General features: G+C 36.8%; 1 protein-coding gene across 1 annotated transcript in view; it reads left to right on the top strand.

Moving 5' to 3' along the window:
* cdh13 (cadherin 13, H-cadherin (heart)) overlaps positions 1–27,975 on the top strand; it is a 1,360,987-nt gene that overhangs the window by 235,849 nt on the left and 1,097,163 nt on the right. The gene's annotated exons all lie outside the window — the stretch shown is intronic.

Genomic DNA, 27,975 nt, shown 5'->3' with positions numbered 1-27,975 from the left:
CAGCATGTTCTATAGGTGAAATGAAATATGCTATTATGATTATTATAACATGTTGAGAATTAGAGGTCAGAAAAGAAAATGTGTTTCTGTAGTAAAGTTGAAATGATCAGAACCTCTGGCTAGAGAGAGAAGAGATTTCTCTAGCTCAACTGGCTAAAATGGGTATACACTGCACTCTGAACCTAGCAACCCAAGCTCATGGACAGTAACTCCAGATGAGGACATGAAACCCAAGAGGGGAGCACCTGAAGGAATTTCTCACCAGTGACAGGACCTATGATGCTGCATGTTCATAGCCTGACCTTTTAAATCCATTGAATCTTCCATGTGTTCCAGCATTATGCCTATAATGGCTTTATTTTTGCCTACCTCAGCAATATAAAAGGTGGGCTAAGACTGAAAGATGTATGTCCCATGAGCATCCTACCACGGACTCAATGAGTGTATGAAGTATTGTCATATTTTATTTGCTCTCATCTTAAAATGCCAAGTATTGAACATTTCTTAATTATGGCACTCCAAAAAGACACTCCCAAGAAAGCAATTTGTCTGCTGATTATAAGATGGAAAAAATCTTTAAATTTCCTGAGAAACTGGAAAGTTACCTCAACATTTAAAGATAAAGATATAGTTAAGTTTTAAAGTTTAAACAAAATGACTGGACAGTTTGTTTTATTTATTGTTTCATATTTTTTTCTTATTTTGTTTTTACCACACTTGCAATGCATTAGTGCTTTTATGATGCCGCTCTTTGAGATGGAATCATTTCTCTGCATCATTTATTGTTTATTCATTTAAAATCCAGCTTCAGTTGTTCTAAAGAATTCCACAGAAATATTAGTATTAAATTGTGAATTATTCACTTCTGAGTATGCATTTTGGAATAATTATTTTTTAATACTTTAAAATTATTGAGAGTTTTCATTTAAAAATCCAGTACAGGCTGTCATAGAGTATTCAATGTATACATTATGACTAAATTTTGAATCATTTCCTTCTGGGAATACACCTTGTTATTTTATTTAATATTTTTAAAATTATGTACAATTAAAGTGGGCTGCAGAAATGTTTTGCTCCTTCACAAATCCCTAGTCAAGACATAATCTATAATGAGTACAATCAAACAATTCTTATCCATTAAAGAAAGATTATGTTAAATGCTGCAAAGGGCAAAAAATAGGGAGAAAACACACCGTCAAATGGCTTGTGTTGCATTCCATTTAATTTGTAAAGTGCCTTTTCACTTTCATTATGACACTTCATTATGACACATTATGACACTTCATAGAAGTGAAAAAAGCCTTTTATAAGCAAAAGCAAAAAAAAAAAAAGATGTACACACTTTCACACCTTGAATACAGTGCCGATTATGAACGTTACCCCACTACTTACCAGTCTCACACTGGCATGTTCTTAGTAAATAACATTCTCAACATTTTAAGTCATTTCTGTATGTATGAATTCATGTTTTCACATTCTGTCTCCTAGTGACATTGATTTTAAATTTAGTGACATTAAATTGCAATTAAATTTTAAAAATTCTGATAAATTATGTTGATTGTGCAGTGCCAGTAAATACTCTGCAATGCCACATGCACTCTGCTTGTCCCTGTACATCCCCAGTAGCATGCCTTGAGCAAACTGTGAGGAAAATTCAGTATGAAAGTGAAAATTTTAAAAATTTACATTATGAACGTCTATATTATCTTCCTTGCAACTGTTGCAGTTGATGTGTCAAATTAGTTCAGAATTTTTTTTATCTCTCCATGAAATGAAAATAGTTTGTGGGCAATTTTTTTTAACATAACACAAATAAACTGACACAATAATATCTATCTATCTATCTATCTATCTATCTATCTATCTATCTATCTATCTATCTATCTATCTATCTATCTATCTATCTATCTATCTATCTATCTATCGAATTCACAGCAAGTTTTCAATTATGAGACTATATCTTTTAGTATTTTCAGCATTTCCTGTATGTGATTTATTATGCGTAATTCTAACAATGTGAAATACAGTAAATGCAATATAGCACCCTCTATAGTAAGCATTATTCCATACAGCTTTCTTGGGAGTATTTCACAACTAGAAAGCTGTAGTTAAGTTCTTCACAATTAAAACACAGACAGGTTAAGTGACATCCTCCAGGCACAGTGAGATTGAATTGGCAGTCTTGAGGTTTACAGTCCGATGCCTTAGCATCTAGGCCACACTGCCTAATGAAAAGAATTCAATGTCAAGTCTCCAGTCACTGTCTTCTTGGAATCAAATACAGCACTTTAGCATTCACTCAGAGCAAGAATTGAAAACTTTTATTCTCAAGAGTCATTATAGTTCTCTGATTTCAATTCTAAACATCTCTTCGTTCGTTTAATTGAACCCATTAAAGCCTTAATCCAGTTCTTGAATTAAAAATTTAATTACTCCTATTAAACTTATAGTAGAATGGCACTTCATGGGAGAAATTATGAAATCCTGACCTGGATCCTTATTTTAAATTCAAAAGAGCACATTAGTGCTTAAATTTACCAGTTGTAAGCTGATTTTTAAAGCAATTTGAAGTCACCTTTCTGTGTGGTCAATTCTTTGCAAAATGTAAATTGCCAAATGCACTCTGATACTCTTTACCATGTAGCTCTGTTATCTTGTTAGCTAGGGCACTGCATTTAAATGCATATTGCCTGGCCATGCTGTAAATGATGTTTTTGAAGCATTTTATTCAAGCAGTTTGCTATTTTCAAAACTGTTGGACTCCCTGAAGCATTACATAGAAGAAATTTAACAATCAGTTGCTCTTTATCCTTGCATTGTTGTTTGCCATTAAAACTTTCTCTTTGCTCCATCAGTATACCTCAGTACATACTATGCATTCATATTTATATTTTTCCTTTCAAGTAACATTTAAAATACTGCTTGATTCAGTTGAAATTGCAAAGTTCTCACAGCTTTATTAAATGCCATTCTTTAGCTTTCATCACACATTAAAGATTTGTCTCTTTCTTTGACAATTTCCATATTCTACAGTACAGATTAAAAACTGTAATATATTAAAGATGCAATATGTACATACAAACTGACCCAAAGGAATTCTGTCTACTTTTTCTATCATTTCAAATTTTATTGAATTCAATTATTATTTACTTTTATTTGCCATTTTCTTTTAAGTTGATGGTGAGTGCCATATATGATGTACTGCAGTTTTTTCCTTGGGTTTTCTAAAAGGCTCAAAATTTAGCTGAGTGTTTAAAAAAAAAAACCATTTAGAATAATACAAGAAGCTTACTCATGTTGTATCTGGAGATTAGAACCAGGAGAATGTAAATTAAAATTTACAATTTTTGCAAGTGAAAATATAGAGACAATATTTTTTTTTTCTTTATTTAAGGGAGTGACTCCTCAAGGAAGTGTTTTCACATACCTCTCTAATACTAACCCTTCCTTTTCATTTATTTTGATCACAAAGAAATACTGTTTTTTACCAATGTAAGGAACCCACATTCTAACTATAATCTGCTACTATGTCTTTACTTAATAGAGCCTTAACCATATTAGATGCTTAGGAATATCATGAAGATTAAATGCAGTAAGGTCCATAAGCCTTTGGACAGTAACACAATTTTCATAATTTTGGCTCTGTACACCACCACAATGGCTTTCAAATAAAGCATTGACTTTCAACTTTAATTCAAGAGGTTTAACAAAAATACTGTATGAGCTACTTTGAAAAGACAGACATTTTTATACATGGTCCCCCATTTTCAGGAGCTTAAAAGTATTTGGACAAACTAACATAATCATAAATATAATGATTATTTTCAATATTTGGTTGAAACTCCTTTACAGTCAATGACTGCTTGAAGTCTAGAACCAATGGCCATCTACAAGTGCTTGGTTTCCACTCTAGTGATACTTTGCTTGGCCTTTACTGTGGCTGTCTTCAGTTGCTTCTTGTTCATTGGACTTTCTGCCATCAGTTTTGTCTTCAGCAAGTGGAATACTTGTCCAGTTATGTTGAGGTCATTTGATTGACTTGGCCTAGTAGAATATTCCACTACTTTGTGTTGAAAATTACTTTGTTTGCTCAGTGTTCTTCTGTACTGTGAAGCATTGTCCTGTCAGTTTTGGAGCATTTGGCTTAAATCTCAGCAGATAGTATAGCCCTGAACACTTCAGAATTCATCCTGCTACTTCTGCCAGCAGTCATATCATCAATTAACACTAGTGACCAACTTCCATTGGCAGTCAGGAATGCCCATGCCATAAAGCTGCCTCCACCATGTTTCACAGATGATGTGGTAGGCTTCAGATCATGAGCCATTCCTTTTCTTCTCCATACACTTTTCTTCCCATCATTCTGGTACATATTGATCTTAGTTTTCTTTGTCCAAAGAACATTGTTCCAGAACTGGACAGGTTTTTAAAAAATGTTTTCTGTCAAAGTTTAATCTGCCCTTCCTTTGCTTGAGGTGTGCCAGTGGTTTGCACTTTGTATTAGACTTTCTATATTTACTTTAATGAAGTTTTCTCTTGATTGTACACTTTGGCAATGATAGGTGTCTACTTCATGCAATCACCCAGCACAGTTGTCATCCATGATTGTCCAGGCATTCTGGAGTTGCCAAGTTCACCAGTGTGCTCCTTTTTTTTAAGAACGTGCCAAATGGCTGATTTGACCACTCCTCGTGTTGCTGCTATCTTTCTAAAGGGTTTGTTTTGTTTTCTCAGCCTAATGATGGTCTGTTTTTACTTGCACGGACAGCTCTTTAGACCTTATATTAAGTTCACAGCAACAGCTTCCAAATGCAAATTCCATTCTGGAAATCAAATCCAGGCCTTTTACCTGTTAAATAGTTGATGAAATAATGAGGGAACTGCTCACATCAGACTATGGAACAGCTTCTCAGTCAATTATCCATAAACTTTTGACCCCCTGTAAGTGGGGTGCTATGCAGAAAAATGTCTGTCGTTCCTAAATGGCTCATACAATATGTTTTTTAAACCCTTTGATTTAAATCTGAAAGTCTACACTTCAATCATATATGATTGCCTCATTTCAAATCCATTGTGGTGGTGTATAGAGCCAAAACTATGAAAACTGTGTCACTGTCCAAATACTTAAGGACCTGACTGTATAACGTGTGAGGGTGTGCTCACCTGGCAAAAGTCTCACAAAATACCACCTGGTAAAAAAGTGTAACAATGACAGCAACAGAGGCCAATGCCAATGTGGAATCATTAGAATGGCAATGGGGTGGTATGCTGTATATGTTTAGTCTGTATGCCAGAAAGCCATAATTGTGAGTGAGAGATAGCTGGGATGTTAGCATACAATGCTTCATTAGCACACTGTAACTGTGGACAGGGATGTATGACCCTTAAATCAGAGAAACAATGAAACCTTGATTATAATGTCAAAGGTGAGAACACCTACTCCTGCTTGAGGTTACATAGTCCTAAAAGGGAACATATGGGACTGTGCTGTGTTTTTTCTAGACAAGGTAGCATAGGTGCCACTTACTCACTGAATTTGACCAGTAGTGCCCCTGGGACATGGTTCAAAGCTTCCTCTATGCCAGAAGCTAATTGTGTGGAGAACTGGAAGGAATGATTGTGGCGATGGCTCATGAGACAGTCGGAAGAGAGAAGGAGATTGTAAGAAATAGAAATGGTGAGATGAGGGTGACTGAGAAATGACATGTTTGACTCTGCTTGGTGGATGACTCCAGACCTACAGACCAGTTCAGAAACCCAAAAGAGGCAGCAGATGTTTTTCTTTTGTTTGTGCATTGCTTTTCTGGTTAAAACTGCTGTGAGATACTTCCTCCCCCAAGACGCTAGATGGCAGCTTCCCTGTACTGCAGCGGTGCTCCAGGTTCCTGCAGGGCCCTATGGGATATGGAGTTCGGCAACACAGCCCTGCTGGATACCATGGGTGCCACCAGGGGACGCTGTGAGAAGATGGTGGGAGACAAAGTTCTCACCTAGCCCAGAAGTACTAATTGAAAACGAGGAAAGAAACCCCAAAGTAAAGTCAAAAACTTGACTTCTCCATCTGACCCGGAAATGCTGGCATGTCACATGGACAGAAGAAGCACTTCTGGGTCAGACAATATATAAAGGACTGCGGAACACCCAGCAGGCAAGCCAGAGTTGGGTGGAGGTGGATGAAGCTTGCTGGGAGGTGCAGAAGAGAAAAGAGAGAGAAGATTTGTGTTGGTGTTGGCATATTGTTGCTTGTTTATTGTGGCTGTGGTGCTTGGAGGGCACTGTACAAGAAGAAAACGATTTAAAAAAATGTTCTTAGTGCTTTTACCCTGTGTCCTGTGTGTCTGTCTCTGCAACAGTGACCCCTAGTGTCCATTAGTGCTAATGAAAAAATCATTTGTTCTTATTTATTTTCTTAAAGAGCTGCAAAAAAGTTCAGTTAAATAATAGAATACATGTTGAGATATGATAAAAAATCCAAAATACATAATTGAGTATAAACATTATTTATGCTATGAGTAAAGAATAAGCAAACAATCTATTTGAAATTAAATTTGTATTAATACTCGTTTGTAAACTGAAATAATTAGCATATTGTTAAGTTGTACTGAATGTTTGGTACAACAGAGTTACTGAATAAATCCTGCAAAATTGTCAGTTTCTTCTTATTATTGTTACTGTATTAAAAGATCACATCTTCTCATTTATATTTCTTAAATCAAGAATGTCATGTATTTAAACAGGTGAGACAAACAGAGTAAAGTTTATGACAATGAATTTGAATCATCCAATACTAGAAGACATTAATCTTACAAGGCTTACTGGAAGGGATATTTTAACATACATATAAACCCTAAGCAAACGTCACCAGATTTAAAAAAAAAAAATCTTGATAAAGAATGAGCCTTGCGGCTTCTGCATTTTAAAATGAAACCCACATCAGTGACTGGAGACCTCCAAGTGCCTGTTTGGAAATGCAGTAGCCAGCAGGCAATATTAAATATTTGTTGAATTGGTGCCCCAGTAGCAATTATTCCATGATTACCAGGGTAGGAGACTTGCAGAAAGCTAGATAAAAGTCCCCAGAACGATAGGTCACAGTAGAGTGTGGCTGCTGCATATTCCAGAGGAAAGACAGCATGGAAGCTACCAAGGGTGGTAGGCGCTTTCATTTGGAATTAGGGCTCAGAGATATAGGAATAAATGGAGCTATTAGGTAGGGCTCTTGTTGACTGACCCCATGACTTACAAAGGACATTCCTTAATAAACAAGTGATTATGTCATAAATTGTTTCAGAGTCCATAGTTTCATTTTCCATCATTTGTTTTTTTATGATTAACCATATTTTTTATTATTAATTTAAAAGCTGATTATTTTTTGATATCACTTCAGCCATTATTTAGTATAAATGTAGGATACAAACTAGCAAAAAGAATTAAGTGTCAAATCATATAACTGTACTAAGCCTGAGTATAGCAAGTGGCGTACAATGTATTTAAACAACTGCAGGTTTGCCATAGGAGGAACATTTGGAAACATGTTGAGACTTCATGGATGTGGCAGTGTCATTTGTGCCCCAAACCAGTTTTCCTCTGGGCTAGTATGCTTTCTTTATGGAGTTTGTATGCTCTCGCCAAGTACATATGATTTTATCCATCCATTCACAGACATGCAGGTAGATTGATTGGCAATGCTAACTTTGTGTAGTATGTTGGTGTATGTGCATGAGGTTACCTTGCGATTGTGAGGTGAATTCAGTATTTTATACCTTAAGTTCCACTGGGGCCAGTACAGAGATGCATTGTACATATATAGAAGCCTCACACAGAATGAACTTGCTGGAACAAAAGATTCTGACATGCAGTCAGAATCTCAGTTAGTTGGTGGAGCCAGTGCAATGTTACTGGTGCAGACCTGAGTTTGTGTGAAGAGAGTGGAGAGAACCCAGTTACAGGTATAGTTAGGAAAATGAATATGAGTGCTTTGTCAAAAATACACACACTGTACAATAAGTAATACAAATCTGCCTCAGACAGTGCCAGTTTCATTATTTGTCATTCACAATTATAAATTAAGGCAAGCTCAATATTTCTGTTTATTTTCCTATGTCCAAAAAGAAAAAAAACAAAATAGTTAAGAATAAAAGTGGATCTCAATGTGAAGTTAGGATGTTAGTTCAAGAAATACAGTAATACAGTACTTTCGCCATTCCAAATTTCAATACATCCTATCAAATCTTTCCATACTTTTTCACTATCCTCTTGTTCCCATCTAATGTCCACCCTGGATTAGATGCTAGTCTGCTGCAAAGCCATCTCATTCACGAGATCACATTGAACCAATTAAAAAATGGAAATCAGCCTAGCAGCGTGTTTGTGGATTTTGGGAGAAAACCCATGTAAATACAATGAGAACATTTACATGTCATGCAGAAGAAATTCTAGCCAGAAATGAAGATACAGTTTAAGGGGCTGTATGATGTGTATGTGGGGGTCGGGTGGCAGCACCAAGCCAGCAAGGAAACAAAGCAAAGGGCAGGAAAGTGTCCCTAATTCTTAGCAGAACACCAGTTTGGAAACACAGGAACTGCTAGGGGGGACACTCCACTGCCATCCAGTTTTTTCAATTGCCAGCAGATCAGTTTGTCCAGCACTAATCATCTCAAACAAGATAAAAAAATATAAACTGAATTTAAAATATGCACTAATTCTCTTTCCATTCTAGCTGTTTGAAAATATTTTAATATTTCAAAACATTAGCTAGGAAAATGCATTTTCTAAAGAACAGAGTTTGCATTCAGGAATAAAATAACAAGAATGAGGCTTGATCATTAAACATATGCCCATTGGATGTTTGACAGTCATAATAAACTGTTCATTTCTGTTCATAGTAAACTCAGAAGAACTGGCCTCTGAGCAAAATCCTGAGACATTCACTCACTGCACGGCAGTCCCTATTGCCAAATCGAGATGAGCACGAAAACAGCTAAGCAGGCAATTAAAGTCAGAGATGATTATCTACTGTTTATCTGATCGCGAGTGATCTCAGGAACAAAAACCTTTTGTGACTGAAAATAAAAATAAGGCCAGATTATTTTGGCAGTTTGACTGAGGTTCATTCCTTTCCTCCGCCTATTTTACTAAAAAAACACCAACCCCCATCACTCTCTAGTCTGAATTCAAATGGTAGCCTCGGGGTTAGAGCTGGGAATTAATCTCAGTTTGCAGAGTCTCAACATGGAATTTTATTCCTCCTCTTAAATTTTGGATGCTGACCTTTTATCCTTGAAGCAAGGATTCAAATTCTGAATCCCAGATGCTGCCAGGAGCAAGAAGTAAGGTGCTTAATAACAATGATAGTTGTGCTTTAAGATCGATCCAGTCTTGCGCCATGTACAGCATCTTTAATGACTTTTCACCCCTATGTACAATAAGACTGATGAAGAATAATGTTTGTCATCGAATAGACTAGGGCTTGCCTCTGTGTCGCAGCCTCAGTGAAGTAATTCATTAAAACATAGGGGGGGGAGTTGGGGGAATCTTTCAACTATTCCAAGTTCAATGCATGTCAAGCTTTTTGTGCTAATGCCAGACCCAACCTGGCTGCAAGCAGAAATAACACAGACCAACAAGTATTGGGGCCAACTGGGAAATGTTAGATTGGGATTTCAGATTTTAGTTTGCTTTACATCTATTTTTGTAAATGTACCATTCCCTGGGATAAGAAGAATGAATCCATGCACAAGGTCACCCAAGGCAGAAAGAAGTGTCAGTCAGTCAGGTCATTTACATTCAGTGAGCATCACTAATAGAACCGTATTTAGCATACCTGCTTTCAGAATGCTAAATGCTGTTATGTACTGTGTAGAATGTACAGAATTGTTATTTGAATTATAACAAGTATGTCAGCTTTCTACTGGCCATTCATTTTGTTAGTATAATTTTAAAATATATATTCAGAACAATGCTTACACAGTTTTAAAATTGTATGCATTTTTATCCAGCCTTCTGTCCACAGTCTCATTTGCAAGGCATTTAAAGATGGCAGGGTACACTGGGTTTTTGATTAAAGTATGTACGTTCGTTCACATGTGTTGTAAGTTTTACAACATATCTTTTTTAACACTTCACCTGCAAGTTAGTATTGATCTTTCTGTTAGTTTCCTGTATCACTTCAGTATGTCTGTTCAGATATAAGGTAATATAATGAAAGGAGGAGAGGCATAATAGTCCAGTTGTTAGTACTATTGCATCTCAGCTCCTTACTCAAACCCCAGCTTATGCAGTGTTTGGAGTTTTTTATCCCAAGACATGCAAGTTTGGTAACAGTCGAATTTGGTCAGAGATAGACTGACACCATATCTAGGGGTCAATCCACCCATCTTTACACTGAATTTGCCAGGACAGTGCCAGCACTGCTACTTCAAGACATTAACTTCACATTGAGGTGACTTACTGTACTCTCCCAGTGAAGAAGCCTAAAACTATTCTTACAGTTATCCTAAAGCAGAACTGCTTTAGTCAAGCATTTTTAATGTAATTTTTACACTTGTTCTTGTGCACCACCTGCCATACAGGAACTGGCTTTCCATGACCCTGCACTGTCATAAATGTGTTCAAATCATAAAGAAATAAATGAGTAATAAAAGGAAAGGTACTTAGCTCCACTCCCAGTTTCTCAAAAGATGTATTGTAAAGAAATTAAATGACCATATTAAGTGCAATTGTTCCATGCTATAAGCTTTTACAAGTAGAAGGAGCAAATCTAATTTCTTTCTAGGTTTCTAAATAAAATTTAAAGTATACTAGTAGCATTAATTTCCTTTCACCTTGTGAAATTTGTGTGTATAAATTATGCAGTAGATTCCGTGACTTTGTACATCAATCAGAACACAAATGCACATCTTCAGCATTAAGGCTAATCAGTCACCTAGTTCCAGAGAGTTAGTTTCTTTGCACCTGTAAAATAAAAAATAAAATGACTCTGTTCATACTTTAAAAGTTATAACCAAACAGCAATGAATAACTAAAATAAATAAGGTCACACTTTAAAATAAAGTTTTCCTATAGGGCATCTGCAAGACAATTATTGTGCACCAGTAACGGTGTACTGCATGATAATGTGCAGTGAATCCAGTTGACTTGACTATACTCCACGCCCATATGTATCCGCCGCACAGCCGCCCTGCTGCAAGCTACCAAGAGTTGATTCTACAATAAAATAAAATAAAAATAAAAAGAGTAATAATTCCAAAACTCTTCACTTTTAATATAAACCTGTAGTGCATAGTTTCAGCATAGTATATGCGTACCAAATTTTAGGCTGTAGGTTATTTGATTTTTGAGCTTGACCTTCCTGCGCTGATCTTTGACCTTAGAGGTCAATCATCACCCCAAAAGCGGACAGTAAAGGTCACGTACTATATGTGTACCAATTTTCACGTCAACAGGTCAAACGGTTTGTGAGATACAGGTGATTTAAAATACTGAACAGACAAACGGACAGCTATGGTACCGTATTATATAAGAAGATATCCATCCATCCATTTTCCAACCCGCTGAATCCAAACACAGGGTCACGGGGGTCTGCTGGAGCCAATCCCAGCCAACACAGGGCACAAGGCAGGAACCAATCCTGGGCAGGGTGCCAACCCACCGCAGGACACACCCACACACCAAGCACACACTAGGGCCAATTTAGAATTGCCAATCCACCTAACCTGCATGTCTTTGGACTGTGGGAGGAAACCGGAGCGCCCGGAGGAAACCCACGCAGACACGGGGAGAACATGCAAACTCCACGCAGGGAGGACCCAGGAAGCAAACCCGGGTCTCCTAACTGCAAGGCAGCAGCGCCACCATGCCGCCCTATAAGAAGATATTACAAACAAAAACTTTGTTAAGGTCTTGTTACAGAGCACTAAGTGCCTGATAGACACCGTTTAGGTAGTCTCTATAATAGTTCAATTGGTTCTTTGCAATTTTTAATAAGACAAAACAAAGTGTTTGAAAAGGTCTTGTTATGTAGTAGTAACTAACTGCTTGCACCTATGTATTTCTTAATGGTTTCAGTATCCAATGTATGAGTTTATTCCTTAGCTTGACTGGTAAGGGTGCTTCTATCTTCCCTCAGTGGTGAACCAGAGAGCTCAAGGGCCAGTATTTAATGTTGTGTGAGGGATGACCCATTCTGTTTGTGTTTTCAGCTGCAGGAAAATTGAATTTTTGGCATGATCTTGATTAACCGATAAGTTCAAGTTTATTGTTAACTTTTGTAAGGGATGGCCGACAACCCAACCCAGCTAGGATGCCCAAGAGACAGAAGGACAGGGGAAGGAAGCTTCTTTAGGGCACTGCCTTCCCCAGAACAGTAGATGGCAGCTCCCCTGGATTGCAACAGTGTCCTGGATCCCCACAGGGCACCATGGGACGTGGAATTCTATAGCTCAGCTCTGTTGAATACCGTGGGTGCCGTACATAGTAAAGGAGCCATATGGCATGAGATTTCCGCCTAACCCTTACAGATCTCAAGGGCGGAAGAGCAGAAGCACTTCCAGGTTGGTCAATTTAACAGGACTTGACTGACCTCACAAGGACGGAGCCAGAGTTGGGTGAAAGGTGGACGAAGCTTGGTGGGAGGAGCAGAGGAGAAAGAGATGGAGAGAAAAGAATAACTGTGTGCTGTACCAATTTACTTGTGGCTATAGTGGTGGGAAATGCTTTTTTGAAGATTTTTCCTCACAATAAATAAGATCTTTGTTCTTTTAACGTGTGCCCTGTGCAGAGGTGTGACCAGAACATCATGTGTGGGTGGGCATTTGGCTTGTCTGGGATGGAAAAAAAATACCCATCCATCCACCCATCCCCATTTTTGTAGGGGGGTCAAATAATAATAACAACATAGTTTTATATAACATATAAAAGCAAAAATTGTGGCATAAGTCATAACCAATTGTACAATAAAATTAACAGAGGCAATGGAACTTGTATTATTATTTTTTGTGAACAAATATAGAACTACATCTACAAGGTAAATATCAATAAAATCAAATGTATACAACATATGAGAGCAAGAACAGAAACGTGGCTTATTGTAGTCATGGGAGGCTATAGGACATCAGTTTCCAGTGTTTAACCTGGATATTATCTACAGAACCAGTCTGTGGTTACTCTTGGCAAATTCTGAAATAAATTAATTCATGTCTAGATTTTCTGTGATGTTTTTCTCATGTGCCAGAATGACTAAATTTCTCTTCCTTGAATGCAGCATTGTTCGGCGGAGTGGAGTGTGAATGCGGTTCAAAGTAGAGAAAGAGCTTTCGCATGCAGCTGAAGACACACCAATGATGAGTGCTGTGATGCAGACATGGCTCTGACGTGCGGGATACTAGACGCGTGTTTGTACTAGACACTGTCTTTTTCTAGAGCTTTTTTCCAATTAGTGTAGCCGTGTTTGGTGAATATGTCCTTGCGGTCCGAATTGGAAACACTAAATTTGTGGCAGGCACAGCAAAAGCTGCCATCACGGACAACAGAATATTCAAGCCATGGTTGAGACTGATACCAGCTTGCACTAAAACATCTGAGTGTCTTTCCGAACGCGCGCTTGGGATAATTAATTAAAATGGGCTGGGATGGGCTATCCATATTTAAGTCAGGCAGACCGGACTGAATATTTTGTTGAAGGCAGAGGTTTGGAGTACCCGACACGGGCGCAGAGATGGAGGATTGTGTAGGCTTATACATCTTTTGGAGTTTCAGTTCCCGACGTGGGTGCGCTATGCTCCATGTTGGTAGCAGAGGTGCTGGGCTCAACCATGGAGCCAGCAGCTTGAGGAGGGACAGAGGTTGAAGATGTCTGCTTTTTAATAAGCCACCTATGCATAGACTTTGGTGTTACCAACCAGAAAATAAAAGAAGAATGGAACTTATACACTGTTTTAATTAAAGAATGAGGTCAACAGGTTCAAAACGTGCTGCAAAATGTGTGGTGAAGTGAACTGTGAGCAGCACGGTGCCTGTCTAGTGGAGGAGACACTGCTGGATACGCCCCAAATTCAAACTGGCCGATTGGAAAGCAACTCAGTTTTGAAAATCAAAAGTTATTCTTCTCCAGAGTTTTCACTGGACAGACAGAGCATTTCACAGGGGGGGCACAGCTTGTCACTGGGGGGGCAGTGCCCACCCCAGCCCCCCCGTGGTCACGCCTCTGGCCCTGTGTCTGTTGTGTTGGGTTTGAGGAGCAGCAGTGCCCTCTAGTGTCCACACTGTATATAATATAATCTAATTCTTATTTGAATGTTTCCCTCAGACTAGTGGTAATAATACAATGCCAGAAACGAACAGAAAACAATAAATACAAGAACATACACAGAATACAATATATATATAACACAACATTTCAATGGTCAAATCATGGCTTTGATTGGGCTATTCCATAACCCTCTATTACTTCCTTGCAAACCATTCCTTGGTGGATTTGGTAGTGCGCTTTGGATCACTGTCAAGGTGCATAGTTAATATTGTATATACTAATACAAAAGCCATTATGGAGCATTGGAGATCCTTAGGGACTAAGTGAGTGACACTGATGTCACCATCCATGTACAGCAGTATTGTAAATTTTTGTCAGACTACAAGAATGGGTACAAACAGTGTAATTACTTTAGTCAGAATTTCCTAGTAAATATGTGAGAATTCTGATGACAAAGGATTTAACACTGACAAAGAAAATATTACAGGTGCTATGCCATATTATGTTCAATTTTATGAGATGCAGCTGTGATAATTTAAATTTTGAAATCTGCATTAATATTCTGTATCAGCATTAATAGGTATTATTGAAACGGGGCCAGACTACTGATATATGACTGTGAAATAGCTAAATGAGCGTGTAATATGACTGAAAACAAATATGTGTTGTTTACTTTAAAAATGTTCTGTTAATTTAAAGCCTAATAATTTAGTAGTATATTTGAATTTTCATGTTACCTATGTACTTTCAAAAATGTTGTATTGCTCCAACAGACAAAAGAAGAGATTGACACAAAATGTAAATTAAAGCTGAAATGATATCATAGGAAATCCCATCATGTATTGCTCTATTACTTTAAAGGTTTTTTTTAATTCAAACAACAGAATTTAAAATTACCCAAAAATTAACCAAATTCTTTATCAGGTTTGGAAAATCGGCAACTGGAACTTTTTCTGGATACAATAAATGTAAATTAGTAAACAGCCCTGATGAGATATACAGTAAGCCCATGAAAAGGAATATTATAATTGAATTATTCAAACAGTGTTTTAAAATATTCATTAAGGTTTATATTTATGAATAAGACATATACATTTCTATTGTTTATTTAGCATTAGGCTACAATCTTCTTGGGAAGTAGCCTACATGCTTATTCTGTCACTAACATTTATAGCTGAGTAAATGCTCTTTGTACCCTTTTAGGCATCACAAAGAAAATGCAGTATTGTTTGGAGTAAATTATTTGCACATTATCAGCCTATTTTGCAACTCACTGAATAGTTGGCCCTAAATACACCATGAACTGGCGAAGTCCACAGTGAATGGGGCTCTGGATTATTGTTAGGTACAAACTCCTACAAAGGGGCCGTACATGCTCCCTCAAACTGGGGCTCTTTTAGATGGAATTCAATCTCAATTTATATCTCTGTACAGCAGGTAGACCCTGAAGTCCCTAAGGAACATGCGGACACATTGAGTTGAAGTAAAAGAAAATACCCCATTCAGAAACTTAGGGACCATGTACAGTGCTGAAGTTAACACTACCTGTAATATTTCCAGTTACGCCCTACAAATACTTGCACATTGTTTGAAGTCTGGTTCTTCCTGTGTATCATATTTGTTTGGAATACTATGCATTCCCACCACGGTCAATTATTTTCCATGTGTTTTAATGTGGTTTTGTATGAGATAAGGAAGTCTTAGAAATGTTCTTATAATTAACAGTTTTGTCATTTGTTGATTGTTTCAAACACAAAGAGGGTTATTGGATTTGACAGATACTTTGGACCATTACAGCATTTTCTTTGTTACATCTATTCACCAAACATGACATGACCTCCAGCAATAAAATCTCAGTCATTATCAAGAGGCTCATCAGCACTTCCACTTTTCAAGAAGACTGAAGAAAATGAAATTCCCTGCTCTAGCCATAACCATCTTTTACAGACGTACCATTGAAAATATACTCACTTATTGTATCACCTCCTGCTCTGTTAACAGCAGAGTGGACAAAAGGCACAGATCAAATAGATGTAGTGAGAACTGCCTTGTTGCCATTTTGCTGGATATATATAATTAAATCCTGCGTTTGCAGAGCTTCCAGCATAATCAGTGGTCCCTCCCATCCCTCCTACAGCTTGTTTTCCCTTATGCAGACAGAGAGAAGGTATAGAAACACCTGTGTAACATCTACAAGGTTATTGAAAACATTGTTGTTTTTTTTTCCTTAGCAGTCAGACTCTTAAACCTTCATGGTTAAAGTGAATAATTTAATGTAAAAGAGTATTTTAGGCTTATATATATTTTTGCTGTTTATACCTTTTTGAGCACTGTCTTCGTATTCTGTTTGCCTAGTGTTTAAGAGAAATGTTATTTAATTTTTATAAATGGAAATGCATATTTAAATGGCTAATAAAGGAAATCAGTCAATCAAAATAAAATCAAATGGATCAGGCACCACCATTAACCATGGTTTCTTATGCCACCCACTATAAAGAAAAACTGAAAATAAGTAAAGATTTAGTCTACTGTACACCTTAAGGTGTCTTCTTTGGTTGACATACAACTTGGTGCAACTCAGATCACATAACAGACCTTTCAGTTAAAATGAGAATCTGAGTTGTACAGATTTACTTCATTTTTTAGCAGTTCTACAGCACGGGTGTCAAACTCCAGTCCTGGAGGGCCGCAGTGGCTGCAGGTTTTCATTCTAACCATCTTCTTCATTAGTGACCAGTTTTTGCTGCTAATTAACTTCTTTTGCCTTAGTTTTAATTAGCATGAATTAGGCACCTTAATTGTCTCTTTTTCTTTAATTAGCAGCCAAACAATAATGAGACACAAAACAAGCTGCCATATGACCAGCTGTGCCAATCACACAATTTCTGAAAATAAAGGTGATGGTCTCGGTAAGGTCGAACTCTCAGGTCACCAAAACATTTTGACTGTGTTCTTAGAAAAAACAGAAAAGGCAACAGTTTTGGAAATGTCTGCTGTGGCAGAATAAGAGCAGCAACAAGCCATGGAATTAAATAACGAGTTTAATTAACAGCAAGAATTAGCTTCTCATTAAGAGATTGGTTGGAGTCAAATTGGTTGGAGTTTGAAATCTCAGTTTAGCTGGTCATCTGTTGGCTCGTTTCACATCTCATTTTTTGAATGCCATTTAATGAAGAAAGGAATAAATTCAGAGGACTGAATCCTTAAAAACAGTGCTATTAAAATGAAAGGGAAAGGAGTTAATTAGCAGTGAAAACTGGTCACTGATTAGGAAAAGGGTTAGAATGAAAACCTGCAGCCACTGCGGCCCTCCAGGCCTGGAGTTCGACACCCCTGCCTACAGTAAAGGGTTTATGTCCAAAAGTGGTTGCTTTTTCCATTGTGAGATAGGCTTGGACTTTGTGGGACACTGAATATGCACACTTTAAAAATATAAATACAAGAGCTGTTCCCCTTGTTTCTTTAAGTATTCTGAAACAAATTTTATTGGAAGACATGCAATTAAAAATGGCTGTTGTCTTCCTTTTCTAAACGATGTTCTTTGTTTTACAAAAAAGCTTGGTAAACACATTTCGCTATTGAATATTAATATCAGTATCAAATGCCTTATGTCATTTTAATATTCAATATGAACTATATTTAATATATGTTGTATTTAATATTCAACTGAATATTAAAATGGCATAGGATATACAATGTATCAGCATTTTTTAATTCTGTTACTTTTAAAATTTAATAATAATAAAATGTTGATTTTTATTGCTTGATAACCTTGACAAAATGTGAAAATGTCTTTGCAGTGTAGCAGGTTTTATAAGGAAAGAGCTATAAATATATCCAAACCTTTTTCTTTTACATCAATTTGTTAAGCGCAAATTACAATCTGTCATGTCCCTGAAAGTGTATGTCAAGAGCAGCCATGAAAAATAATGTGCATAACTAATTAGCATTGAATTATTAGAAACAATTTCTTTCCTAACTAGGCTTGTCCTAGATCTAAATCCAAATGTGTTTATGTTGCTAAGGTCGATCTCTGCTACACTTCAGGGTTATGAGACAAATTCAAAAGTGCTTTACACACACACATAAAATGTATATACGTATGGAAAATGAATTTTTCTTTCTCCAAATGATAATAATTCTTATAAGTGAATGTCCTGCAGGTGGACTATGGGCTTTGTATATATATGTTCAAATTTAATACATTTGAAATAAAATATAAAGAGAAAAAGATTTCACTTTGGATAGCACTCCTGTCTCGTAGATCTAATGTCAAGAGTTTGGATCCCATGCCCACTTGTCATCTGGGGTTCTTGCTTTCCCTGTCTCTGTGTAAGTTTTGCTCCAGGTGCTCCCATTTTAATCTCACATCCTCAAAGGCAAGCAGGACAGGTTAACTGGTGATTCCAAATTGCCCTGTGTTTGTGGGTGTGTAGGCCCCGCAGTGGACTGGTGCCCTGTTTCAAAATGTAATCAAAATAAATTAACAATTTTTAAAATAGAAAAAGAGAAGACCTAAGAAAGGTTGGATTTCCAGTTGGAAACCTTGTTTAATGCTGGTCTCAAAGACAGCAATCCCATTTGAATGTAACTGCCAGGTCTCAGGCAAGTTTTCTCCCCTGGTTGGGGTTCAATTTCATGTTGTATGTCTCTTTTGTTCATTTTTGATTCTTTGATTTATGTTGATTGTCTGCAATATTCTTTATTTTTGGTTTGTATATAAGCTACCTCTGTTATGTTCCACGTGCTTTGTGGCCAGGAACAGCCCTCCTCTCTATCTTCCACAGTTCCTGGCTGTTCTTTGCGAATATACTAGGGTGCACTAGGGATGGTAAGACTACTTGTATTTATTGTTTTTTCTGTGAATTTTTGGATCTCTGGATTTTTAACCTTCTGTGTTTTGACCTTTGGAATGTGTACTGGGACTTGTTTGATTTGGATTGCAATCATGTTATAGGCAATTTCATTTTGTCTTTAAGTTCCATATACTTCATTGTAACTGGAATACATTTTTTGCAAAGAGTAAATCTTTTATTTTGTAAGGATTCGGTGCTTGCCCTTATGACTAGAGAGGGTGTGGCGATGGTATCCCTATCTAGTGGGCATTTTTGGAAGTGCTTTTGGGACTTACTTAAGAACACTTTAGTACTTTGGACTCCATGTTTGCAACAGTAACAAAGCATGTGGAAACAATATTTACGTAAATGTTGTGAAGCTTGCAGGGGATGACACTGCAAACCCTGGCTCAAATGATGTCTACTTTCTAAAGACATGCTCTTTGAAGATCCAACAGCCATAAGGAGTAGAGTCGAGGTAGACTGGAGATGTCCTCAGGTGGGACTTACTCATGCAAAGGGACAGGAGGACCTCAGGGGCTACTTTATTCAGTCGAAACCCTAATGATTTAGATAGTAGAAAAGATGTCCATTTTTCTAATTTACTTCAAGGTAGGTTTTTATTCTAACAGTTATGAATTATGAAATAGCAAAGTGTGCTTTTAGTTGTATAGTAATTGTTTTCCCAATAGTATATGAATTTTTTACTCACTCTTGGCAATTGCTCATTTATTTTTATATTCTCTCACAGGATCTCTTTTTTTTTTTTTACAGTAGCTCTTTACTTTTCCTACGTTAAAAGTGAAATAATTTATTTGATCCTGACTGACTTAGTTTTTATTTCTACTTTCATCTCCTGTAACATTTGAGGTTCAGGTAACTTTTTAATTTAATATATTTAATCTTATGTGAACACATTTGCTATTTGGTTTATTTTGTAGTGTACGTTAGTTGCTTGTTTTGTAAATAGTGATTAATGGTATACACACTAAGCATAATATGAGATGAATGATTTTGGAGTGAAAGCTTCAATATATGCCATTTTGGAATCCCACTTACTTCCATTAAACAGCCATGGACAGGATAGAGCATTATTCTCAGTATCAGTGGGCACAGTGTAGAGATTGGCAGTGTACAAGGCACCATAATATCAGAGGGCATACTCACTCACTTAGAGTTACTCTAAAAGCCAGCCAATCTAACGTGTGTGAGAGTGAAACCAGGGGACCCAGAGAAAAACCTACACAGATACAGACATAGACAGAACATGCAAACTCCAGACAGAAAAGAACCATATCAGGGTGTAAAACACTCCTCTTTGATCTATGGCAACTCCCCTAACAGCTGTGATAAGTGTAGTATTCTGATGTGTCTGCTTTGTTTGGAAAATATAAACTTTTTATTATTTGTGTAGTGTCTATGAAAATATTAAAGTGGAAAATCTATTTTAGTAATAGGCGCATTTACCATATGTTCGAAATGTTCGTGATTCTCCAAGTACTTAAGCAAACCCTATTTAGTCATAAGAAACACATGTAATTCACTGGACATTTGCTAATTGGTTGAAAAGTCAACAAAAATCCTAATAGGATAAAATGTCCTGGCTATTAAATCCAAGCAATCCTCAAATAAAATGCTTTATAAAATCAAATATTGATGCACCCTTAATTTGTTATAGTAAACAGAGATGGTATTCTCAGAAATTTATATTTTCATGTGCATGTATGGTCTTGCATCAGTTGCACCATTTGTATTCAGCACCACCACAAATGAAGATAAGACATATGAGATGGGCTTGCTAAACAAATTGTCTAATTAATTGTCCTATTGCTAAATCTGTAATCATTTATGCATGTAATGAGCGACTGATGCAATGACACCAAAGTAACAAGGCAGTAATAAGGCTGTTGGGTTTGTTGCATTTGACTGCAGATACATCTATGATTTTTGCCTCTATACGTTCATAGTGCTGTTTATTTGAGATTGAGACATAAAATTTTAAATTGGGATGCTTTTCATTAGATATGAATCACAGGGTGGGTGTGTCCTTATTTAAAATTAATGCATTTTGTTAAAATGTTTAGCTGTATAGAGAAATGTAGGTGAAGTCTCAGGATGTCTTTCATTACAAAAAAAAAAAAAAACAATAATAAGGCAGTTATTTAATTCAGTCTTGTTTTGGCTTAAAATACTACAACAGCATTGTGAAAAGGCATCTTTATTAAGTTTACAAAAACAAAAGTCATTTTTAAATTTTATTATATGCATTTGCATTTGTTTTTTTTGACAGTTTGAATTTGAAATTTGAGTGATCTTAATCAGTAATATTGAGACAATCAAGATAAAGTAGCTGTCTTGGGTGCTCCCATCTTGTACAGAGAGTACCATGAGGCTTTATGGGTATGTGCAGTGGGTACCACCTCACATTTTCTAGAAAGTAGAGAACTTTCATCCACATCCCAGATACATGCAGGTTAGGCTAGTGGAAAAGTTTAATTTGGCTTCACTGGAATAAGTATGGAAATACGCTCTGTGGTGACCTGGAACTCTCTTCAGGTTTTAGGTCTCAGATTGCATCCAAAGCTGTCAGGATAGATTCTGGTGACCCCCTTGGCTCTGAAATGCATTCGTGAGTTCTACAATGAACAGATGGCAGAATTTTTGAAAAGTGTGGGTATCTGTCTCAAGAGGTAAACTCAGAAACAACAGAGGTGGCTGTCTTAACTAACATGTTTTGAATCAAAGGCCACCACACTTTACTAAAACAGAAAATTATTCATTCATTCACTATTTAATCCAATTCGCTGGGGCCACATATCTGCAGGTAGGCCAAGACAGAGTTAACTATTAATATGACACGCACATATCTAGACTTAGGATGAAAACTAGAGTACCTGGAGAAAAATCCATTAACAAATGGAGAGAATCTTTAAGCTCTACACAGACATTACCAGGTGGGATTTCATTAGTGACACTGAAGAACTTTGATTTCTAGTTCAAATTTATTATCATTTATACACAGTACAATGCAATTGTCTTCTCTGAATAGATGACAATAATACAATACCAACAAAGACAATTTCACCCAAAAAAGCATATATATCATGCAACATATATATATATATACAGTATATATATATACAGTATATATACAGCATATATATACAGTATATATATACATATATACTGTATATATATATATATATATATATATATATATATATATATATATATATATATATATATATATACTGTATATGTTCCTCATCATAATGGTTTGTCCTACAAATGTAAAGCTGCAGTATCTCTCAATACCATCCCCTGTTATGTAGAAGGAAGAGCTGTCTACATTTTTCTCACTGAATTATTTTCTTGGGTTTTGGTGAAATTAAGGATGGTGTCCTAAGTTGAAGGTTAGTGTGTAGGATGTGATGCTGCTGGACAGGGTGGTGCTAATTTCAAAATTGAAGATTTTTGTGGTCAGCTTTGCTGGTGCAAAGGTATTAAATGCTGAACTGTTGTCAATAAAGTATTTGTAGCGGAATGGTATGAAGTGTAAGGGGTATGCTATTCTCTTTGGACCAATTGTAATGATATTCAAACTGGAAGTGATCTGGAATATCCTGAATATTATCTTTATTATGTCCCAGCACTAGTTCCTCAAATCATCTCGATTGAAGTGAGTGCCACCAATCTGTAATTATTTAGACAGTTCACTTTTGTTTTTTTATTCAAGGGGCTAATTGTTGTCCTTTAGAAGGATTCAGAGGCCACAGATTTCCTCAGTGAGATATTAAAGATGTCTCTGAAGTGAACTAACTGGTTGCTACAGGTTTTTAAAAAATACCCTGAAATTTAATTGGATGACATGCTCTATGTACATTAACTTAACATAAAGTCCTCCTAAAGCCTCGTACAGAAACAAAAAATGTATTACATGGTGCACCAGTAAGCTAAATTGCAGGCCGCTTGTCAAAATGAGCATAGGAAATCATTAAGTTCATCAAGGAGAGAACATGTAGATGAGATTGAATAAGTCTGCACTTTTCAATGTGAGATTTTTTCCTAGCGGAGATAAAAAAGGAAAGTGTCAGAATTCCTCAGTTCTTTCAAACTAAAAAAAAAATAAAAAGAGAGTTAGAGACAAAACAAAAACATTGTGTCCTTATGTATCTTTTTACTTTTTCAGCATGGGAGTAAATTTTTACTTTGTATTTTCTACTTACAAGTAAATGTACATTGTTTCCTAAGACATGTCTTTGGCAGAGGCAAACAAATCATGTATTACATTTAGCATAATCGATACAGAAATAATTTGGCAGTGAAATATTGAGAGGAGGCTATTTATTCTGGGAGGCAAAGGTAAGCAATTGTTTGTGTAGGGAGTGATGTAAATATAAAATAACACCTATGGTGTCACATTAAGAGGGTCAACATCTCTCTCTAAATATAGAATCCAAAGTCTGTCTGACTGTCTATATGTCTGTCTGCTTTTCACAAGAGAACTACTTGACGGATTTAGATCGAGGTTTTTTCTGTAATTTTCTTTAACATTCCGGTTGATTTTGCCACTTCTGTCATCACGCTAAGTATCATAATTCGCTTGCAGGAGCAATTTATTCATGGTAATACGAGACACAGGCTGTGGGCCAAGGGGAGGGGGAAGCGTGACATCTGAAGTGGGGAGCCGGGCAGAGCCCTCCTCACAAATGCGCCAACCTCAGAGCATACCTTGCAACCGCTTATCTAGTGAATGAGAGAACTATTTAACGTTTTTATATCAGGTTATTTTCTATAATTTTCTTGAACATTCCGGTTGATTTTGTGATGTCTCTAATCGCGTTAAGTATCATAGTTCACTTGCAGGAGCAATATATTCCCGCTAATCCAAGACAGAGGCTGAAGCATGTTGTCAATAGTGGGGAGCAGGGCGGGTCCCTCCTCCTCACATGCCAGCCTCCATTTGAATCGGTCTACCTCTGGCCACATTTTGGAGAGTACCTTGCCTCAGCTTAGCTAGCAATACCTGTTTGTTTGTTTGTTTGTCCTGTTTCACTACTACGTGGGCTGAGCTGCGGGTGACAGCTAGTACTGTAGGTAATAAATGTACTGGAGCCAGTTGCCACACCCACCACATGACAAACCAACTCAGGATTCCAAGTTATGACCCAAGCGCATCTGTGCAACCTCAGCACCACACTGGTTTGAATGGAGTGGAACAGTGTGAGATTTTTTTTTTTTTACAGTGCCAATCCTGCCACCAACCCCTGAGTTTTCCCTTCAAGGACAGAGCAAGTGCAGGTTAAGGGCCTTGCTCAAGGGCCCAATGGAGTGGAATCACTTCTGGCATTTACGGGATTTGAACCAGCAACCTTCTGATTGCTGGCACAATGCCTAGTCTCAGAGTCACCATTCTGCCCTAACATGATGAGGTCACAAAGAACTAAAACATTATTGTTTAAAATCAAACACTAATTATTATATTATTCTAGCCAATAAAGCCAAGATGCACAGTGGTGCAGCAGGTAGCATTTCTACCTTGTTGATCCAGGGTCCTGGGTTTGAATCCTGTACCTGAATATTGACTTTGTGGATTATGCATGTTGTTTCTCTGTCTGTGTGGGTGTAACTATGTGTGGTGCAGTTTCTCTCCCAAATATCCCGAGACATGACTATCAGGTTAATTGCCAGTTCCAAAATTGTCCCTGTGTGAGTGTTGGATGTATGTGTGAATGAGCCCTGAGATTGGCTGGCATCCCACAAAGAGTTTCATCCTGCCTTGCTCTCAGTGCTGCTATGATATGTTATTCTCCCATGATCGTTAATATGATTAACTGGGTTTGAGACTGATACGATATGTAAATATTAATCACAAAAATGTTAACTAATACTGTATGTGATGTTTCATTTGTTAAATCCAACCTCCTTGTTCCTTGTTTTCAATGACACAGTCCACAAGTTTAGCTGTGTCAGCAAACACACTAAGTAGGCACTGACTTTACTGTGATCTGCAGAGCTATGTAAACTGATGCAATCTTTCCTGATTCAGTAGCATGTTCAATAAGCCCTTCCTAGGAAGCACTGTCTAGCATGTTTACATAAGTTTTTAGCAACGACAGCCTAAGTGGTTTTATTGTTATATTACAATGTATGCTTCAATTCCCTTTTTAAGTGGCTTTGGAATATTTTAACAGTAAATAAGCCAGAAAACATGATAGATATGACAGAAACACCTGTCATTTGTTCAGGGGGGTCACTGACATTGACTTCAAACCTATTGCTGAATTGTTTTTTTCAAGATTTTGGGAAAAATATTTTACAATGATTCCCTGACAGCCTATTATTTGCTTAAAGGGAGAACCATTAGGTTTTGAAAAGCCTTCCTTTCTGCACAATGGCAGCTCACCCTGTCACATGCACAGATTGCAACGCTTCAATAGCCTCCCAGCTCTAAATGACAATAGCTTTGTATAAATCAAATGCTAGATGCACTATTCTGTATCAATCAAAATTTCTCAATTTTTTTTAATTTTTCAACTTTCAACAAAATAAAGATATATTGACTAACCGGTGTTCAACTGGGTAAAAAACAAAAAAATCCTCCTTACTTAAAGATATGTTTTTCTTGGTTAATGGTTATGTGTTTCTAGATGCAAAATCTTTAGAGTGTTCATTATCAAAAAAGAAACATTTATACAAAGCAATTCAGCTGCACAGTTGTAGAAATGTGTATGTTTAAATCAGCTGATTCAAGAAGATAAAGCTGGTAAATATTATTCATACAAAAAACGCACATTACAAATCTTCCTTTTTCTTTTTGTTACAAGTTAGATCTGACTTTAAAGCCTGAGAGGTTTCAGTCTCTTTCTGTGCCTTCCTTACCATCATTTGTATAATTTCCTGCTTATGCTTTCCCTTTGCCGCAAACCAGTATCAATGTTATATTGCTTTTTATCAATTATGTCTGTTTGGCACCAAGATCTTTCCTCTACTCCTTCTATTTCATTGAATTACAGTTTTAGAAATGTCCCTGTGGTACCATGGAATTCTAACCATCAACAAACCCATTTTAAAAGTGTTCATTGTTTATGTTCTACTTGTAAACATCATGCCTAGGGATTGTCCTCTGACTGTCACTTTTGTTCCATGAACACCCCAGGAACATTTAGGCAACTGTTTTGTGGCTGCCCTTATGTGTTTAGTTTTTGGTGTGGTGCCTTTAATTTTTTTTTTTTGCTTCCATTCTTTCTCTTAACATTCCTTTACCTCCCCACATTATTTTAGTTCTTGACATTTCTGCATTTCATCTAGTAGTTTATCCAGCAGAGGTTACTATTACTTTAGGGACAGCTGCAGCAAACATTGTCCTTGTCTCTCTGAAAAATGACCTTATCTGGAAATGTTCTTTTTTTAATTCGATCGTTTTAGAACTGTCAGCAGTGAGGATCAATGGGGCATGTAGCTCTTACATACAACTGGATAGAGTTCAGAGGCCCCATGGTCCTAATCACAGCCCTAATCCTTAGCTTTTCTTCTTCATAATGGAGTCAATGGCATGCTGTCCCCTCAACTGCTGGTCTACTTGGCCTCCTTTTATCTTTTTCTTATTCTTAATTTGAATTGGTCAAGGTTGGGATAGGTTTTGTTAAGAGATGGTGAGGTGGTGGTGGTGGTGGGATGTCGAGGATAGTGTTTTTATTTTAATTCTTGATAAAATTACATGTTTTTTACTCAAAAAGGATGACTCTTGCATTTCAATAAAAAATATAATCACAAAAAACATCATACCTTTATACTGTAAGTCTTGCAAACCCATCACTCAAATAACAACTTGCCAGTTCATATTTTTAATTCCTAATTATAAGTGCCTTCAAATTGATTGCTGTCTAATTAATCTTTGTTTCATGTTTCAGTCTGTTATTGTCAAAACCGCTTAAAAGAAGGTTTGTTTATTACAGAATAGCTCTTTTAAAAACTAAAACAATATCAATTACATACTCTCTCATACACACTTATTCACACTTCTTCTGTCTTTGTTAAGCTAGGTTTGTTGATTCTTCTAAAACTATATCTTCACAGGCTGCTTATGTGCCTGACAATAAGTCAATTCAAATTTTTTTCTATTAGAAGCACACTTTCTTTTTCTAAACTATTAAAATTAGAAATGGTGTCAGTATCTCTGTGTTTGGTGGATGAGCAAGACACACAAGGTACCATTTTCTCCTCTTTCCTCTGCGACATACTTCCCACCCAAAACATGACACATTCACAACTAGAATTGTGCTTCATTAATCACATTTCCATTTTGTGTAATGCGATGTGGCTTTTGTTAGGATATTTTTAATTGACTATATGTCAAGCATATTTGACAAATGAGGATAATTAAGAGGACACTGTCTGGAGCTGTGAAGATTTTGTTGGCAATTGAAGACAGAGGTTCCGTAACTGTTTCTCCCTTTCCTTGCTACCTTCAAATAATCTCATATGTTTTGTTGTTCCATATTGTCTGTTGCACAGTAGGTAACATTGCCAACTCACAGCATTTGAACTGCAGTACAAATACCAACTGTGGTGGGGTGCGCTCCCCTTGTTCACATGGATCTGCTCCAGTTTCCTTCTCTACTTCAAAAACATGCTTTTAAGATAATCTGACACTCTAAATTGGCCTGGTGTATGTAAGTTTACATGTGTTTTATGATTGTACCCTGTAATGGACTGGCTCCCTGTCCAGGCTTGCTGTCAGTGCTAAAGAGACTGGTAACAGCTCCCCCTTCAGAAAAGGACTAGGCATCATTTTTTTTAAATAAAAAAATATGCTTTTTTACTGTTTCAGAAGGCATTTTTTAAAAAAGTTTGTCAGATTTTATTTACCACTATTTTTCACGCTACTAA

This window comes from Erpetoichthys calabaricus, chromosome 9, assembly GCF_900747795.2.
Source record: "Erpetoichthys calabaricus chromosome 9, fErpCal1.3, whole genome shotgun sequence".
In the NCBI taxonomy this organism is placed as follows: Eukaryota; Metazoa; Chordata; class Cladistia; order Polypteriformes; family Polypteridae; genus Erpetoichthys; species Erpetoichthys calabaricus.
Note: the sequence above shows the minus strand (reverse complement) of the source record. Positions and strands in the feature narration are given on the sequence as shown.